The sequence below is a fragment of the Drosophila serrata genome, unplaced genomic scaffold (genome assembly GCF_035046125.1).
Source record: "Drosophila serrata isolate PLE 108 unplaced genomic scaffold, ASM3504612v1 contig_276, whole genome shotgun sequence".
Lineage (NCBI taxonomy): Eukaryota > Metazoa > Arthropoda > Insecta > Diptera > Drosophilidae > Drosophila > Drosophila serrata.
This window is the reverse complement of record NW_028257174.1, coordinates 5,471,451-5,490,293: the sequence shown is the minus strand read 5'-3', so window position 1 is coordinate 5,490,293 and position 18,843 is coordinate 5,471,451. Positions and strand designations below refer to the sequence as shown.

General features: G+C 37.7%; 1 protein-coding gene across 2 annotated transcripts in view; it reads right to left on the bottom strand.

Annotated features, from left to right (window-relative positions):
* Nucleotides 1–18,843, bottom strand: part of LOC110179426 (uncharacterized) — a 125,956-nt gene that overhangs the window by 49,407 nt on the left and 57,706 nt on the right. The gene's annotated exons all lie outside the window — the stretch shown is intronic.

Here is an 18,843-nt window from a genome sequence, read left to right as displayed (position 1 = left end):
GGGATGTTAGAACTAGTTGGGAATCATATCCACAGATGTGCGAGATTTGTTTTGGAATGAATCTACGAGCAAGTTATTTGAATGAAACTATGGAGTTATTCTTCTATATAATTTTACAAGTTTATAAATCAGAGCATGCCGAATCGGACGAATATATATATACATATATATTGCCGATATAGGAACAATCGGACGATTTATATAACTATGATCAGTATGTATTTTAACCAGTAAGTATCTATGGCCAATAAGTAACTATGATCACTAAGTATCAATAAACAGTAAGTAACTTGGTTCAGTAAGTATCTATGGCAAGTAAGTATCTATAATCAGTAATTAACTTTGAACACTAATAAACAATGACTTGCAACTTTTGACACACAACACATTTCTGATACGTGGCCGGTAGCAGTCACTTCGTTCCGGGGATGTTAGAACTAGTTGGGAATCATATCCACAGATGTGCGAGATTTGTTTTGGAATGAATCTACGAGCAAGTTATTTGAATGAAACTATGGAGTTATTCTTCTATATAATTTTACAAGTTTTTAAATCGGAGCATGCCAAATCGGACGAATATATATATACATATATATTGCCGATATGGGAACAATCGGACGATTTATATAACTATGATCAGTATGTATTTTAACCAGTAAGTATCTATGGCCAATAAGTAACTATGATCAGTAAGTATCAATAAAAAGTAAGTAACTTAGTCCAGTAAGTATCTATGGCAAGTAAGTAACTATGATCACTAAGTATCAATAAACAGTAAGTAACTTGGTTCAGTAAGTATCTATGGCAAGTAAGTATCTATAATCAGTAATTAACTTTGAACACTAATAAACAATGACTTGCACCTTTTGTAACACAACACTTTCTGAGACTTGGCCGGCAGCAGTCACTTCGTTCCGGGGATGTTAGAACTACTTGGGAATCATATGCACAGATGTGCGAGACTTGTTTTGGCACAAATTTAAGAGCAAGTTATTTGAATGAAACTATGAAGATATTCTTCTATATAATTTTACTACTATAATTGGTGGACTATATAATACATATATATATATATATATAACTGCCATAGGAATGATCGGAAAACTATACAAATATTTATAACTTTTCTAGTTTTCAACCGATTTTCATCAAATTTTATATATAGCCATTATAAATGAATCAAAAATGTTGTGTACAATTTTATGAAAATCGGACTATTATATCATATATGCAGCTGCCATACAAAGGATCGTTAAAAATAGAGGAAAATGCAAAATAGTAAATGTAAAACTATAAATATAAAATGAATAGGTGAATTATATGAAAGCAGGTATTACTTTATTGTTTTTTAACATGAATATATATCATTTATATATTTTGTTAATTCCTAGTGATTGAAGTTATATTTGCAAGAATATATAAACTTCGGCGTGACGAAGTTAGCTTCCTTTTCTTGTTGTTATCTTTTATATGTTTTTGCGTATCTAAAGCTATATAGATATATACTATCTTTTACAGAACAAACTAGTATTCTAGTATTTCTCACAGTGCAACGATGAGTGGACAGAATGCAGAATGAGCGATCGGCGGATGACGTCGCAGTTCCGCCGTAGTGACAGTTGGCCGTGTGTGCATTATGCGATATGGATGTGCCACTATGCCATATGCCACGTGCCACATAGCCTCGTATGTTATGTCCCAGTGTTGCCGCAGGTCAAAAGGCAGCGCCGGCACAGGGAGTCATGCAAATTTTGTAGCCCGAAAACTAATGAGGCAATGGGTGGAAGCTTTTCGGGCCACACCACCCTCCTCCCATGAATGGTTACAATGCAATGCCGCGGATGTTGCAATGTTGCACGTTGCACATTGCACGTTGCTCGCTGCAGACACACACACACATGCGGCAAAGGGGGTGACTTGTGCGACAAACAATAAAAAAATGAAATATATATAAAAATGCAGACGAGGAACGGGAATGCGAATGAGAAACGCTTCCGGGCGATTACACGCGTGCCACACAGCCTGCTTGCTTCCCTCTTCTATTTGGGTGAAAATTTACATTTTTTCCGGTGGCTGTTGCTTATGAAAAACAAATATGTGTGCCGAACAAGTCGAGTGGAGTGGAGGGAAAGTCCCTGGAAAATGCTACTCCGTTGCCGTATTTGTTGTCGCTGCGCAGTGAAGTGGACAAGCGGCGTTCCCGAGCTTAAACGTTTTGTAAATCGCTGACATTTGCCTGTCACTTTGTCAGCCAGACAGCCAGTCAGTCGTTTGGTTACAAAAAAAAAGAACGAAAAGGGATCAAGAATATATATCACAAAAAAAGGGAAGGGGGCGTGGCAGTGCGACACATAAATTTTTTAACGGTCCCCTGGCAGGAATGCCATCCCAATGCCCGCTGATTGACAGGACGTCTCGCACTTGACTTGCTGCGCAGGCGCAACATTAGACGCCAAAGCAGCCAAAAAGCAGAGCAGCCGAGCTAAAGCAGAAAGCAAAAGCAGTTAGCAAAATCAGTAAGCAGCAAAAGCAGGAAGCAAAAGCTGAAAGCAACTCGACAAAGAAATCCTTTGCCAGCTTGTCCGAAATGGGAATAGCTATTGAAACCGGGTCCTGCCACTGAGCAGGATAACCATTCCCCTTGAGCCGCGCTAATCGCCTAATGAAGCCAAAGCACTTTTTTTTATTTATTTATTCATTTTTTTCGCTTTACTCGGTTTCCTATCGCTGGCTAAGTACATGCGGCTTGGGTGCAAGTAGGGCAGGCACAGTGGGCTTAAGTAAAAATAAGTGGTGGGAAAAGAATTCCAATTTCCAATTTCTTTCTAAAAAAAATTAAATTAAATTTCCTGCATGCATACCGTAAAAAAAAATACTATTTATGTCAATACAAGCTTGAAAACAAAAGAATCGGACTTCGAAAACTCTAATCAATCAAAATTAAGAATGCATAAATTGTTGTTTATAATAATAATAATAATATTTTTATACCCTTTCTGGGTATTTTAATTTTAGTCAAAAGCTTAAAACGCAGTGAAGGAGTCACTTCCGACCCTATAAATCATATATATTCTTGATCAGCGTGTATAGCCGAATCGTTTTAACCATCTCCGGCAGAAAAAACAAAATTTTTAATTTTTTCAAAATTTTATAAGGGGTTACATCGTCAAATTGTCAGCAAAAAAACTGGTAAAATTTGAATTTTTTTAAATTTTTTATTTTGGTATGCAGATTATTTAACCTAATAAAAAATAACATTGGACAGCTTTCCGAATTGGATTTAAAGCATTTTTGGCTGAGTTATGAGTTTTTTAAATTTGAGTTGATGAACAAATTTGTCATATCATATTATATCGATTTAAGTTTACTTATGATCGATTACCGATTTGATCCCTTAATTCGATTGCCAACATCAAGGGTATATAAACTTGGGTTTTCCGAAATTAGTTTTCTGTCCTATTAAATATTAATGTTGTCTGCAAGTTAACTTAAAGCTTAATTAGCTTCCAGTGTACAATATACCTGACCCACTGTGCAGCCCACTCGAGGTCTGTTCCCCTCTCCCTCTTTCCTTGTCTGCTTTGTATGCTACTATCTCACTTCCTCCTAGTGGCCTGCTCCGCTTTCGAAGGGTAACGAAAGCAACTTTGGGCACTAAGCTGTGCATCGCGAAAGAGGGCAGGGGGAGGCGCTGCTAGAGAAGGGTGAGAGGACAACAAGGAGGAGGAGGATGAGGATGAGGATGAGGAGGAAGGTGGTCCGCGGGTAATGCAGATTTCTATCTGATGGGCAAACAAAAACCGCAGTGGGTGCAGGCACACACCACCACCACCACCACCACGACGACGACGACGGAGCTAGGCACTCGGCACTCTATGGAACTCCCTCCCTCCTCATGGCAGGGTATAAAAAGTGGGTTGGTGGCCGTGCAACGTCATTGGCAAAACAATGGACCGGCGTCGTTTATGTTAATTTATGTGCTATTAAAAGCGGCGCGGGCACTTACCTCGTCACTGCCCCGGGCACAGGGTTCCACTGTACTGGCTGCTCTATATACATGAGCTCGTGTGTCCATTGATTGGACGCACGTGACGCTGCCGGACGCGAAAGGATCTTGGCAAAACGGATCCAGGACGAAAACTAAGCCGGTCAAAGCTGTCAGCAACTCAGTTCCCCATTTCGAGTTATCGAGTGGTTTCCGTTTTTGTCGTTGTACTTTTATCACAGGGAGTCACACAGTCATCGTCACTGGATCCGGGTTGGTGGCCCTTCAGTGGGATTAACACGGCAATGGGATTAATTCGAAATGCCACGTAAATTAAACATTACGAATGTGCTTTTCATTTGTACAAATGGAGTTAAAAGAATATACGGGGGTTTTATGAGGCATAAATAGTTGAAGTTCAGGGGAGAATGTATAGTTCTTGGTTTAAATATATCGACAATATATATTTCAAAAAATAAATTAAATCAAATTCAATTCCAAAATATTTTCCAATGCTTTTAGGTTTTAAATTAATTTTAAAATGATCAAATATGTATTTAAGGTTCTTTTCTTATATTAAATTAAAAATAAAGAGCTCTTATATTATGAGCGCTTTTAAAGTTCGTTTGACCTTATAATTCCCAAGTACAAAGCTGTGGTAAACACTATGAAGTGAAACTATTAAATATTTAATCATATATTCTAGCTGAAAATTATTGAGTGCCTATATTTGTAGAATTTTTTTAAAAAGAAATAATAAGTAGAATTCTACAGTTCTCATTACCTTAAAATTCTCAAGTTTATAGTTGTGATAAGCACTCTTAAGTGAAGCTTTCACAAATTTCATAAGCTTTTGAACCATTTAAACTATTTTTAATATTATCATCATAATTATTCTTATTTTACTATGTATACTTATTAACAATAAATACTAAAATATACAACATTGCTGTTAAAATTATTATTTTCTTCTTTAAAACTCTATAAAACCATACTCATAGTAATTAAAATCCCAAGTCATAGCCCAACTATTTCCAAAGCAATAAAGCTTGCATTTCCGCAACCTTCACATACTTAAGCTCTTACATCGATTTATATAGTTCGATTTCAAGTATATAGTATATAGTATAGCATATAGTATATTCGTAACCCCGGTCTGAGTGCCAAATTCCCCCTTCCCCCTTGTAAATCCATTCGTTTGCCGTTAATGAGGTGGCGAGATTGATTTAGCCGCCGTGACAAATTAAACTGCGCTCGCTTAATGAGCTGCCAAGGGCCTTCACCGGCTTTCCTCGGGTGAAAAGTAATGCAGCAAAAACTGCTGAAAAGCCGAAGCACACAAAAAGGGCGCAACAAAAACGATTTTTCTTACATTGGAAATTAAAAATAGACAAAAAAAACCGAGAGAAAAACAACAAAAAATGCGTCGAAAAGTGCACACAAAAAAATAGATAGATTTTTGGGTGTGTGTGAATCAACCGCAGCAAACCCCTTGCTAAACTTGCTCATGTCGAGGGTTTGTTTTTCCTTTCTTCGCAAGACAAACAAAGCATTTTCCCATTGATTCAGCCTTTTTTTTCTGTTGCTATTTTCTTTTCTGTTTTTTGGGTGGATTTCTGCGGAGTTTTGCACAAAAGAAAAGCGAAAAGTGTGCAAATGAAGCGTTGATAAAATGCGTTTGTTTTTTGTTTCCCAAGATGCGCGGAAATTCGATCATAGATCATCCGATCCTGTAGCTTGCCACCCCGTCTTGCAAAAAATAAATAAAGAAAAGAAAAGAAATCGAAGAAAGCAGCTGTGGGCTGCGATCATTTGCTAATTGCTGTCAAAAGTTCTTAAGCCATGTAACAAATGTGCAATGCGAAATTATTTATACGAATTTAATGACACTCGTATTGTGGGGAGAATGGGTCACACAGAGGTCTTTCCTTTAACCAGAAAGTAAAGAAAATGTATAGAAAAATGAGGAGAAAGTAGAATTTTCCCACTGAAATAATGTCTAAGGAAAGCACAAGAAATAATATTTAATATATTGAATCTACAATGAAATCTATCTCTAGTTCTTGTCTATTGATTATATAAATCCCAAAGATGATCCTTGATATACCCCAGGATATCTATAGATCCCCTATCTGTCTACTAATACCTTCCAGATAAAAATCAGAGCAGCGATCTACACGAAATTATCTAACAATCGATTAATTGGCTATTATGTGGCTTGGTCAGCAGCCTCCCCGATCTAGCCATAGATCATTCCGGCTGGACAGCAGCTGCTGGTGTTCGGTGCTCCTTGATTATAGGGACTGGACTAATTGCATTGAGTGGACAATCCACGCCCAGATCCTGCGTTTTTCGGCATAATACATCCTCATATCGGTGCTAATCTAAAACGTTGCCTGTTACACTTTTCGTTTCTATTTTTTTTTTAGAGAGAGGGAGTGTGTAAGTGTGTGTGGGCATTCAACTAAACAAACGCCACGTGTCCTTGATGCTTCCTGGCCGAAGGAGAGGGAGGTGTCCTCTGGCAAGGGTAGCAAGGACATGCTGGCCGAGTGACCGCAACAATGGTTGCGTTTAATTACAGTTATTGTCGCACCCTTCGCCTCACATTTGCATTAGCATTTACATTTACATTTGCGTTTCACTGGAGTTTCCATTTTCACGTTTTCATTTCGAAATATTTCCACCTTCGGCACGTGGTGTAATTGTGCAGAGAGAGAAAATTAAAGGACTTTAAGAAACTTTTTGTACTCTTATTTAAAGTCAGAAGCTTGAAACGCAGTGAAGGAGTCATTTCCGACCCTATAAATCATATATATTCTTGATCAGCGTGAAGAGCAGAGTTGATTTAGCTATCTTACGCACAAAAAAAATTTTTAAAATTTTTTTGTTAATTTTTTAAGGGATTACATCGTTAAAATTTTCAAAAATTGACAAAATTTTAAAATTTAGAACAATTTTAAATGGAGTATGCAGATTTCTTAACCCTACAAAAACTAGCACAGAACAGAAGTCCAAATTAAAAATAACACATTTTTGGCTTAGTTATGATATTCGAAAAAGCTTCAATTTACCAAAAAAAATTGGCATTTAAAAATACGAATTAAAAAATCCTGGAATACCTGCGAGCACACTCTAAAAGATTTCTCTTTCTATAAATGTTTTGTTATTGAAAAAAGAACTTGAATAAATATATTTTAAGTTGTTTTACTATTCAGTAAAGGGATTCCTTAATATCCCATAACACCCAAAACATTACTTTTATATATGTACTTTATTTACCATCTTTTTCTCGCAGTGCCCTGGACAGTGGGCCACATGCGTAATTAGCATAGCAGAGTTGAGCTTCCCCCTCAAGAAGTTACACAGCCGCGACAATTGCGCATTCTTTGGAAAGTGCTCTCGGACCGTGCCAGGAGTTTTTAGTTTTTTATTATTTTCCGACTCTTTTTAATTTCTCTCCTTTAGCGAAATCAGCCAGCAATGAAATTTATGTAAATTAAATTAAAATTTTAACAAAGAAAACAATGAATAAAGTTTAGGGCCAACAAGCGTAACGAGTAAGTGGGCGCGACATATGGCCAAAATGATCGTCGAGCAATTGTGGATGAGTTAGAACCAAAACTCGCATAAATTTCAAGCAGCGTCGCCTGTCAGCGCCCACGAACAAGGACAAGGATGAGGTTGCTCCTTAAGTGGGTAGTTCCTACGTGGAATATATACATTCTATATAGGAAGGGGTTCTTCCAGGAGGCACTTGAGATAAGGATCAACCAACTGACACGCCCGACGCGAAGTCGAAGATCGGAGATAGGATCCTGACAGCCAGCAGCAGTGAGGCGATCATCGCCAGGATATGTGTGAATAAGGATATGGGTAATGTGAGGCCAAGGACTTGATATTTCAGAGCTTGATCTTCATGATCTTGATATTTAGTCCTTGATATTCCTGATCATATATCAATCTTATTAAGAAATCTATATTAGCTTAGTCATAATATCTCATGTAATAGATACATCTCATTTTAAGGCAGCAAACTATCTCAAGTAAGGTTACACAAAAGTCCTTTGGTGTTTTATGACTCTAACTCATATATACAAACTATATATAATTCCTACCAAAACGATCATTATTACCAGTGAGAAGAACATCTTTAGGAAACCACAACAAATTGAAGTGATCATAAAACCCTGTTATATTATCACCCATCAAAGGAAAGGCTTAATAAATAACCCGCAGAGAGCACCTACAACCGTGTGAAACCCTTTTCCCCGTCGGTGTCCTAGGGAATCACTATGCCTTACTATACTTTACTATATATACTTTATGCTATGAATATTTTAACCTACTTTTCATCAGGACATGGCATCATCAGAGACATTGACATTTATGGCACATAAATTTGCCTCACTTTCTACTTTCTCTATGATTTTCCTGCTCATATAATACCGATACCGATACAGAATCCTGGCCAATTAAGTGCATCGAATCGGAGCTGCCGCCACTGCCGATGAGGATTCGTCACAGCCTGACAGGGATTGCAAAAATTTAAATACGGAACATCTCTCAGAGTTGGGACAAGGGGACAAGGGGAATAGAAAATCTGCCCCTGACTGACTGCCCCTGAGTGTCATCAAAACAATGTTTGCCAGCTAGTTTATGAGCTGCGCCTCATTTTCAATCGCATATTTCGTATATATTTCCCATCCACAATTTTGCATGTCACCTTTTTTCTCATTTCGCAATGCCTTTGCCCGGGGTTTTCCCCCTACCAACATCCATTTCCATTTTCATTTCCATTTCTATTTCCCTATACCTTTTTTCAATTTCACATTAATTTCTTTTCAATGCCCAATGCCATCCCCATTGCTGTCCCAGAATTATGCAAAAAATATTGACCGCAACGAAATGTGCCACAAAAAAGTGGGAAAAGCCTCGTAAAAAGTATAGACGAGAGTGTTTGCTTAATTTTGGGAGGGTTTTCATCGGGATCGTGGGTCATATAAAAAATGGTAAGTAAGTAAAAAACCAACAAGCCCATTTCCCTGGTCAAGCGCAACTACACAGGGGTTCGTAAGGAGACTCAAAGAGAGAGATGTGATGTCCCCGAGGAATGGGATTAGGTCTGAAGGTTCCAACTCTGATCTCTGGCTGATCTCCAGCTGAAGAAGAATCCTTGGGCCAGCGGGTGGTCCAAGCCTCGTTTATTTAGCCAATGAATGGAATGTGATTAGTGTCCTCTTTCAGTGGCAGATATTTATGCAATCTTATTCATGATCTTTATCGGACTTCCCTGATTAGCCATATGGGAGATCTCGATCTTAATCGGGATCTTGATCTTGGGTTATGCAAACCACCCATGGGGTCCCCCTTGAGGTCCTGGCTCTGACAAATACGCTTCGGGTGGGGGAACCTTAAGTGAGTCTATCTCTGATTCTATTTGAATAATGGATTGCGAGTGGAGTCATATTGTGGTCTTGGGATAGGTGTGATATCATAAGATTTAATAAGATAAGATGTAATTAAGATAGTATTTCAAATAACTTAAGATTAATAAATATGATTAAATAGGTTTTTATATGATTTCGAATCGTTTTAAATGATGCTAAATAGTTATTCATGGCTTCAATAATTCATTATAGTATCTTTACTGATCTCTGATCTTATTCAAAACATTTTGAGCCAAAATATAATCAATTTCCAAATCAATCCCCTTTGATCCTTATCCTCTTTGGTCAAAGATCTGCAGGATCAACCCACACACCTTGACCGAAAGGTTAATGGAATACCCCGATACAAACGATCGATCAGAACTGACATATTGAATATAGATCACAGCTAAATATCGATCGATCTGCCGCCTACGAGCTCCGCTTAAGGGGGTAGACCACCCTGACATTTTTTAAAAATCTAATTTTTTTTTTTTAATCAATCTTGATGCTGATATTCTTACGGTCATTTTAAGACATCGGGCTTAAAAATATCTCGTTACTTGTGCATTCTACAGCCATTAGAAGTGAGCGCTGCCGGTATACCGTAGAGTACTTTCTTTATCTTCTTTTGCGTTTTTCTCAAAACAACGTTTTTTAAAACGGTGTACATGATTTCTCAAAAACCGCCAGACCGATTCTCTTCAAATTTTTTACACAGCTTCTCTATAATGCCCTCTATGGCATGACGTAGGATTTTTTCGATATGTTTTTTTGTTTTAAAGTTATAAATTTTTAAATCAAAAATTTTGTTAAAAAAAAAAAAAATTTTTTCAAAGTGCTCCCATTTGCTCAAAAAAAATTATTTCCAAAAACGGCTACGTCATGCTATAGCCATACTTATATAGCTTATAAAAAATTTTTGTTTTTGAATTTCGGATAACAAATGTGGTGTGCAGCATGTACACCATCCGACCATTCCCTAAAAAAAATTCGTTTTTTGACTGGCTATATCTCCGAGGTTCGTAAATATTTTTTTTTCTTTCAATAAGTATTTTTTAGTTTAACATATGTACTTTGATGTACTAATAAATAAAAAGTTGTATTCCCAATAACTTAGTCAAAATGAATTTTTGAAAAACCCTCCAAATTTCATGCGTTCAGGGTGGTCTACCCCCTTAATGACTCACTTAACCCTGGCTCTGAGTTGAAACCATCATTCAAATGAAGTGCTGCCACCGATCTTCCTGCATTTCCGGGGGCGAACTGTCAACGGGGACTAATTAGAATGTCAGGGCCAGGTTTTTGGTCAAGGACTGGCCAGGACTTATAGTTAAGGTCCTGGCATGGCATGGCATGGCACACCACAATCCCGATTCATTCCCTGACGGATTGATTGGAATGATTAATGATGTGATGGTGGTAATGGTGGTGGTGGCATTGCGTGACAAGTCTGTTAGTGGCCAAGGATGCGGTTGTCCTGCATTATCCTGCAGCTTGCAGCGACCAAAACCCAGCACCACAAAACACATAACACCTTTACCGACAGCAGTTGCATCATTAATCTTCCTCTCGAAGTAAAGTCTCAACTGTACTCTATACTATACATATATGCAATATATGTACTCTATATCTATTGCAAACTATCTGTAGTTGCATTTCCCACGGCGATCCTAAATCGTTTTTAATGAAGTCCTCATAAACTGGACTGTCATAAGTTCGGGGATTTTTGGAATTGAAATCGCTGTCCCTCCAAAAGATCAGCGGTGCGTGAATTTTTGCGCCGAACTGACCACAAGAACAAACAGATTTTAATAGGGAATCAAAGGAAAATCAAAAGGAAATGCGAAGGAAAATCAAAGGGAAATTTATTGAATACTGAGATCGTGCGACCACCGCACATTGTCCTCTGTGCGACCCTCACGAAGAGAGTTTGCATATTATCCTTGGGTCTTCTCCTACCCCAAATGGGAAGATGTAAATACCTTAAAGATTAATGAGATTTCCTATGGGTGATTTTTTTCTACATTTTAATACAATTTTCTCGGCTTCCTTCAGGGGTTTTTTCTCTCTTAGTTTTTCTTTTCTTTTTTTGTGGATTTTTTATGGCTCGTTTAGAGATCGGCAAACAGGGCGCTTGTCTCGTAATTTACATGAAATTACTTCATTTGCAGGGGCATCCTTTGTCCTGCGGTCGTCGTGTCACAGTGCGATCAAACAAATCGTGAGAATGCAAATCAGTCAGGCTTCGATCGATCTTCCATCAATGTCGGAATTGAGATTGGTTTTCGGTTTGGATTTGGGATTCGGAATTCGGAATTGGGTTTTTGCTCCCGATTAGCTCTAGTTTTTGGTGGTCCTTGAAGAAAATGAAAGAAAAGTGCGAAGAAGTGCAGCAGCTGCTGACCAATGGACACGCTCGCAATTAGCCATGAAATTTTCCATTTCCATTTCTTGCAAGGACCCTCAACGGCGGCTTTTGTCCTTTGGCGCTGGACAGTGAAAAATCAATGTGCCAAAAAAAAAATATGGACCCAGACATCTTTGCCATTTTCATAATCAGTCTGAGGGAGTTATGAATGGATTTATTGTTTAGAATGTATTTCATAACTACAGATGTTTTTATTCTGAATATGGTATAAGGGTTTTAACTAGCTTGGAAAATTATATAGAATTTATACATTGGGTTCTTAAAAGAGGGAAAATTGTATATTATTATTTGCAAGTATGTATATTTCCATCCTTTGTATCGATATTTATAAATATTTTTATGTGACAATTTCTACATCGAAATCAAAATTTTAAAAATCTCATAACTCAGCCAAAAAAGCATTAATTTCAATTCAATTGGTGCTGATCAAGAATATATATGATTTATAGGGTCAGAAATGACTCCTTCATAGCGCTACAATCTTCCAACTAAAACTAAATACCCCAAAAAGGGTATAAAAAGGATCATTTAAAAGAAATTAAAGTAGAAGTCTTATGCAATAGCGATTCCCTGCAGGCTTAAGCCTTGTCTCTGTATATTTTAAGGATTGTATTTAGATAGCATAGATCAGAGATAGGTAGAGGAAACCCTTCTATATTTTTGCCTGAGTAACTGCAAAAAAAAAAAAAATCTAAGAGGACTGAAGATTCAAAAAAATTAAGGAGATCTCCGGCTGCATCTTTGGACTGGATGCGCTTCCTTTCTCTGGATCCTTTTGGTGATCGTGGTGATCCAGTGCGCCGCCTTGGGCCTCGTAAATCAGGCTGCCAAATGTCATTCGGCGACTTGACATGCTGCATAACAAGTTTCCGGCTTTTTTCCAAAAAATAAAAAAAAACTGAGCTGCATTCTCTGCGTTTTTTATCTTACTATTTTTTTTCGTTCATTCGTTGGTTCTTTTTTTTGTGAGCTGCCTGTCAAATTACTTGAGGGCGCCGCAATGTCTGAGAATTATTTGTGGGTACGAAGAGGCAACGCGACGGACAAAAAAAGGACGAGGACGAGTGCAACTGCTGCAGAGGCACCGAGGATATGCGCAGGAGCCGCAGGATCGACAGGACAGGATCTGTGCAGTGTGTGTGCAGACAACTCTTTTTTCGGGTGGATAAACCTTTTTTTGTGCCTCGTTTTTTTTCTCTCTTAAATTTTTTGTGTGTGTGAGAAATGCAAATTTGGTAAAGGAAAAAGTTAAAAAATTTGTTAGGACAACCGGACGAAGGATGTAGGAATAAGAGTGGAAAAAAAGCGTTGCACTAATTTGATTTTTTCTTTTTTCTTCTTCGGAAATGCAGTCTTGAGAAGGGTGTCCTTGCTCCTGGCAACAACAGCTCCTGGCTGCTACTCCTGGCTGCTGCCATTTTTTGGTCATTTATCAAATTTCAAAATTCCAGAAAGCAAAAGCAGATCAGTCTCCGTGTCTGGGTCTGAATCTGTGCCTGTGCCTGTGTGAAGTGAATATCAAAACAAAACAAGGACATCGGAGTCGACAGTCAGTCAGTCCTTTGCTCTCTTTTGCGGCAAAGTCCTTTTTCGGGGCGCGTCCTGTCGGCCTGTCAATCAAAAAGTCCTCTTCGATTTTTCCATCCCAAGTCTCCCATCTCTTTCTACATATATATATTTTCGTATTTATCCAAGTCTCGAATAAACATTTTCCCACACATTTTCGCATTTTCCTTTTAGCAAGTCAAAGGGACATGGAAATGCAAATTTTTTGCGTCCTTCATTAACTCGCAAATCCTTAAAATCCGCAATATTTATCGCTTACACGCCGACATCAAGTTTCTGGCTCAAATTAGGCAAATTTTCGGGGCCACCCAAAATACCCAAAACATCGGAGATATAAAAACCCAGATATGTCAAGGGGTTTAAACATATTCAGTTAGGGCCTTAATGCATTCGCAATTAGTTTGCAAAACCTTAAACCCTCCTCGTTTCGGGATTCAAATTGAATTTATAATCGATTTAGATCAATTTTTTTTTTTTTTTTTTGCAAGTCTGTCAGATTGAGGAAATCCACCCCGTGTGTAACCCTTCCCATTTCCCCGTTCTGTTGTTGTTGCTAATTTCGATTCTAATGAAGCGCGAATTACGAAAACATGGAAATCGTATCAATTACAGAGACAAAGATCGCCTGGCGGCCATGAAAAGCGCAAACATCCTTCCATCGAGGGCAAGGGATCAACAACAACAAAAAATATATATAACAAAACGGTTGGAAAGCACTTTGGGCTTATGCAAAAAGATCAAAATAAATGTGGGCTCAAGGGTTCTGTAAATGTTTATCTTTATAGATATAGATTTGTGTTATTTTTGTGCTTAAAATTTTGATATTATAAGAGAAGAGTGTAAGAATATATATGAAAATGTAATTCTATTCTATTTAATATTATAGATTACAGTGTTTTTAAAGAACATTCTAATATACTTTTATAGATCATATTTTTGGCTTGCAAAATTGATTATGTAGGGAGTGAGTGGAGTGAAATGTATGAAACAAATATTTTAGAATATATATAATATTATATATTACTGTTTTTATAAAGAAAATTATAATATTTTTTTATAGAACCTCTTTTGGCTTGAACCTAAGGAGCAAAAAGTATAGAAAAATTAAACAAAAACATAAGAAAACACATCTCTTATATTGCTTTAATTAAGAAATGTGTAGTAACCTGTATAGATATGTATTTTCATCCTCAAATACTTGATTATATAGGGTAAAAGTTCAAGTAAATTAATACATATTTAATAAATAAACTATAAAAAGAAAGTAAACTATAAAACCCATCAAAATTATATACTGATAACATTAATTATTAATTATACAATTAATTAAAACCGCTTTGTGGTATTTTACCTATGTCTATAAACATATATTGATATGCAACTATAAAAATCCGATATTAAGAAACACAAAGAAACGGCATTTTCCGGCTCATTAAATATTCTCCTTAGATCAGGACAGAGAACTTTAGTCCTCTTGAAGGACTTCTTGAGCATACAATGACATAACAGATTCGCGGCCAGCTGTCCCATCTTCTGACTTTCTGACATTGAAGTTGAGTTGACAGTCCTTGAGAGTATCTCCCAGCGGGAATAGCTCAAGTACCCTTCCACCCGACCCAAGTTTTCCACGAATCCCACGACTCCCCCGCTCGCTGCCAGCTCCCTGACCCTTGATCCTTGATCCTCAAGGAATACGCAATGAGAAACGCATTGCAATGCGATTTGCTATTATGCCAGGATCTTGCATTGATCGAACGAGCTCGTAAAATCGTAAGATCGACAGCGCATGTCACATAAACATGGCCAGGACACCGGGGCCCAAACGGCTGCTAATATAGGGCACGAGTGACCATGTCCATGTCCTGCCAGGACATCTGGACAAATATTTACCGAAGCTTCAGCTCGTAAATTGCCGCCTCCGCACAATGGACAGAGATTGAGAGAGAGAGAGAGAGAGCGACTCCTAGAGGACAAATCAGAAATCAAAGTGAAAGTAATGACCGCTTGCCGGGAAGAGAGACAGAGACATTAGGCTTCTGTTTCGGCTTCTAGTCCTGTTCCTACTCCTGCTCCTGCTGCTCCTGCAATTGTTCCACATTCTGGACAACACACGAGGCAAATCTGGGCTGAGACACCTTGCGACGTCGCCGTCGTGTGGGTTTCCTTTCTTTTCCCACCTTTTTTTTATATATATATATATATTTTTACTAGCTTGCCAGCTGTCCCAAGGACCAGATCTCTCACATTGTTGTTTGATCGCTGCTGCTCCAGGATCAGGCGGATGGCCTGACACAAAGGATACATTCGCCCGGGATTTACCTGCTTAGCGGAGCAATCCTGTGTTCTTTCACCGGAAGAAAAAGAGAGCGGTCACGGGAATAGAGAGAGCGGGAGAGAGAGATCTAGGAGAACTCAGCGTTCAACAGGAGGTTTCCTCTAGCAAAAGAGAGAGCTAAGAGAGTGCTCTTACCTTTCCCTACCACAGCGACCTCTAACGACTGCTGGCTGAAACTAGCCAAAGGATATACTTTCTCCTTGAAATCTCTTAAATATTTTCTAAACTCTTAGATGGATTTTATATGAGGATAAGTAACTGAATTTAAACAAGAAAGGAAGCTTATTTCAGGAAACCGAAACTTGAAGGAAAAACCCATCACAACTAAGTCAAAAATGCATTAATTTCAATTCGGAAAGCATTTCTATGTTAGTTTTTGTTATCTTAATAAATCTGCATACTCAATTTTACATTTTAAAATGATTAAATTTTTGACCAATTTTTTTTTGTCAATTTTAACGATAAAACCCCTTATAAAATGTTGAAAAATTTTTTTTTGCCGGAGATGGCTTAATCGATTCGGCTTTTCATGCTGATCAATAATATATATGATTTATAGGGTCGCAAATGAGTCCTTCACTGCAAAAAAATCCTTTGACTGAAAGGGTATAATAAACTAAAATGGGTTTTAAATTTCTAGTTTACTAGGCTTTACTTAAATTTAAGTTTCAATTTTGTTTCAAAAACTAATTAGGAAAGTCAATTAAATAAAGATAATTTTTTCTGCTTTAAAAGTAACTAAAAATACTACATTTTACAAGAAATCCTTTCCTAATTAACAATTTTTTGTTTGATTATATTTATTCGTAAAAAGAAAGGCAAATATAAATATAAAGCTTTCTGTAACTGAATAAATATAAGAAATGAATAAAATTAAGAAGAAGTCAAATTTCTTAAACAAAAAATCATGTTTTTATAGTTTTTCCTTTTGATTTATCAATTCACCATAATATTTATTTTCGTTATCAATAAAATTCCCACACTTGACTCCCTAGTTTTCCACATTTCACAGATATCTCTGCATTCCCTAGGAAGACATAATATTTGCCTTGGCACTATCAGCCTTATCTAATCTTAAATATTATACATAAACTAACTAAATAGTATGAGAATTTTCCCACTGAGATTCCGTTACTCTGGCCACAAAATCAGAACCAAAGAGAAACTATAATTACTCAGTTATATGCTCTCACTCTCTCTCTCTTTGGGGGTTAATTGGCCACTTCGGCTAAGTTCGTCAGACTTCGGCTGCCTTCGGCGCAAAGCCTGCTCATCTCGGCTTCGGCGCGAGCCTTTGCCGAAGGTTGCGCATGCGCCTTTCTTCATTTCCGTTTCAGAACTCGTGCAGTGCAGACACTGCAGGCAAAAGTAATATAAAAAAAAAAATACAAACCCCTACCCTTTTTGGCTTTTAAAAGCTTATTTTGGCAACTATATTTTTTTCTGTGCAAAATTTGTTAAAATAAAATTCAAAAACATAAACAAAATCATAAAGTTGTGTGAAATAAACGGTAGAGTTAAGAGTTTTTGCCAAGGATCACAACAACAATTAAGAAGCAACTGGCGCAGGACACCAGGCGACCTAGTCGCAAGCAGATCAAGTTTCCAGGTAAGTCTTAAAATGGTCATTCAATCCCTGCCAAAGAGAAAGAGATCGAAATCAAGATCGAGATCACCGATCGATCAAATCCTATATCGATCTACACCTGGCAACTCTCGCACACTCACACTCACGTGTTGGTCCTTGCTCTAGATCTAATTTAGAAAAAAAAAAAAAAGGAGGGAACCCAGTGAAAGTGGGAAAATAGCAACAGAAACCCCTAAGATCCCCTACCCCTAACCAGACCCGATCCCGATCCCAATTCCGATCCAGATCAGGGCCCACAAGACGCTACAAAAAAAAATAATAAAGGGGTGGTGAGTCGTCCTCTAATGCATTTAATTTGTTGCTGCCTCTCCCCTAGACTTATAGATCCTGCTCCTTTTTCTTCTTATTATTTTTCGTTATATATTTTTTTTTTGTGTCCTGGCTGCCACCCTGTGCCTAATCCTTCGGGCACAAGTCACACGCACACGAAAAGGATCTGGGACTGGCAAGAAAATATTTTTTTTGCTCGCCTTTAAAAGCGGCTGCCTTTCTAGTGCAATTTTACTTCGACCGGGGCTGGGATGACGTTTATGGATTACATGAAAACCCATTTTCTCTCTTTCTGTCTGTCCCTGGGTGTGTGTGTGTGTGTGTAGGAAAATACACACATCTAACCATTCAGCTAAAGGACAAAGACAAGGATCTAAGGCAACTGGGATGAACCATTGACGATCCCCTTTTGGCTTTGCGCAATGCCGCATTTTTTTTTCCTTCCTTCTTATATATATATGTATATATAATATTTTTTTTTTGCAAAATGGCATCATTAGGCTGGGGCATAATTGTTGCACACACACACACACACTGAGATAGATATCCTCACAGGATCAGGAGCATAGGGATCCGCTCAATTTTATGGTTGGCAACCGCAGCAGCGCGAAAAATCTGTCTTCTGAATTGAAATTAGCATAAGTTTAATTTCAATTTAAATGCAAACCTGAATCGTGATCCTTGGACCAGGACCTCGAACTTGTCGAAACTCGTTTGCCGCAAAAAAAAAAAAAAAAAAAAAAAAACAATTTGCAAAAATTCCGGCTTTGTCCAGGAGTCTCCTTCTTTTCTCTTTGAGATTCTTTCTTTTTTATTTTTGCCTCGAAATTGTCGGAAAGAAGTTCCCAAAAACCGAGCAACAAACAGGAGCAGAGAATGGAAATGAATGGGAAAAAGGAGGAGTAGAAACAAACCAGAACCCTGCCTGGCACTGATCCTCTTGTTTGGCAGCCAGCTGCCAAAAGGAGCAGAATTTCAGGATTGTTTCGCCAACCAGATTGGTATAGAAATCAGCCAGAAAAATACGAAGAAGTCCCTTGCTTTTTTTAACAAAAAAAAATTCCTATTAATTGCAACATATTTATTGACTCAATTAGTTGGCAATAAGATGCACAACGCCCAGTTAATAGAACTTCAAGAACCCTTAAAATGGAGATACGAACCACGTTTTCATAATTA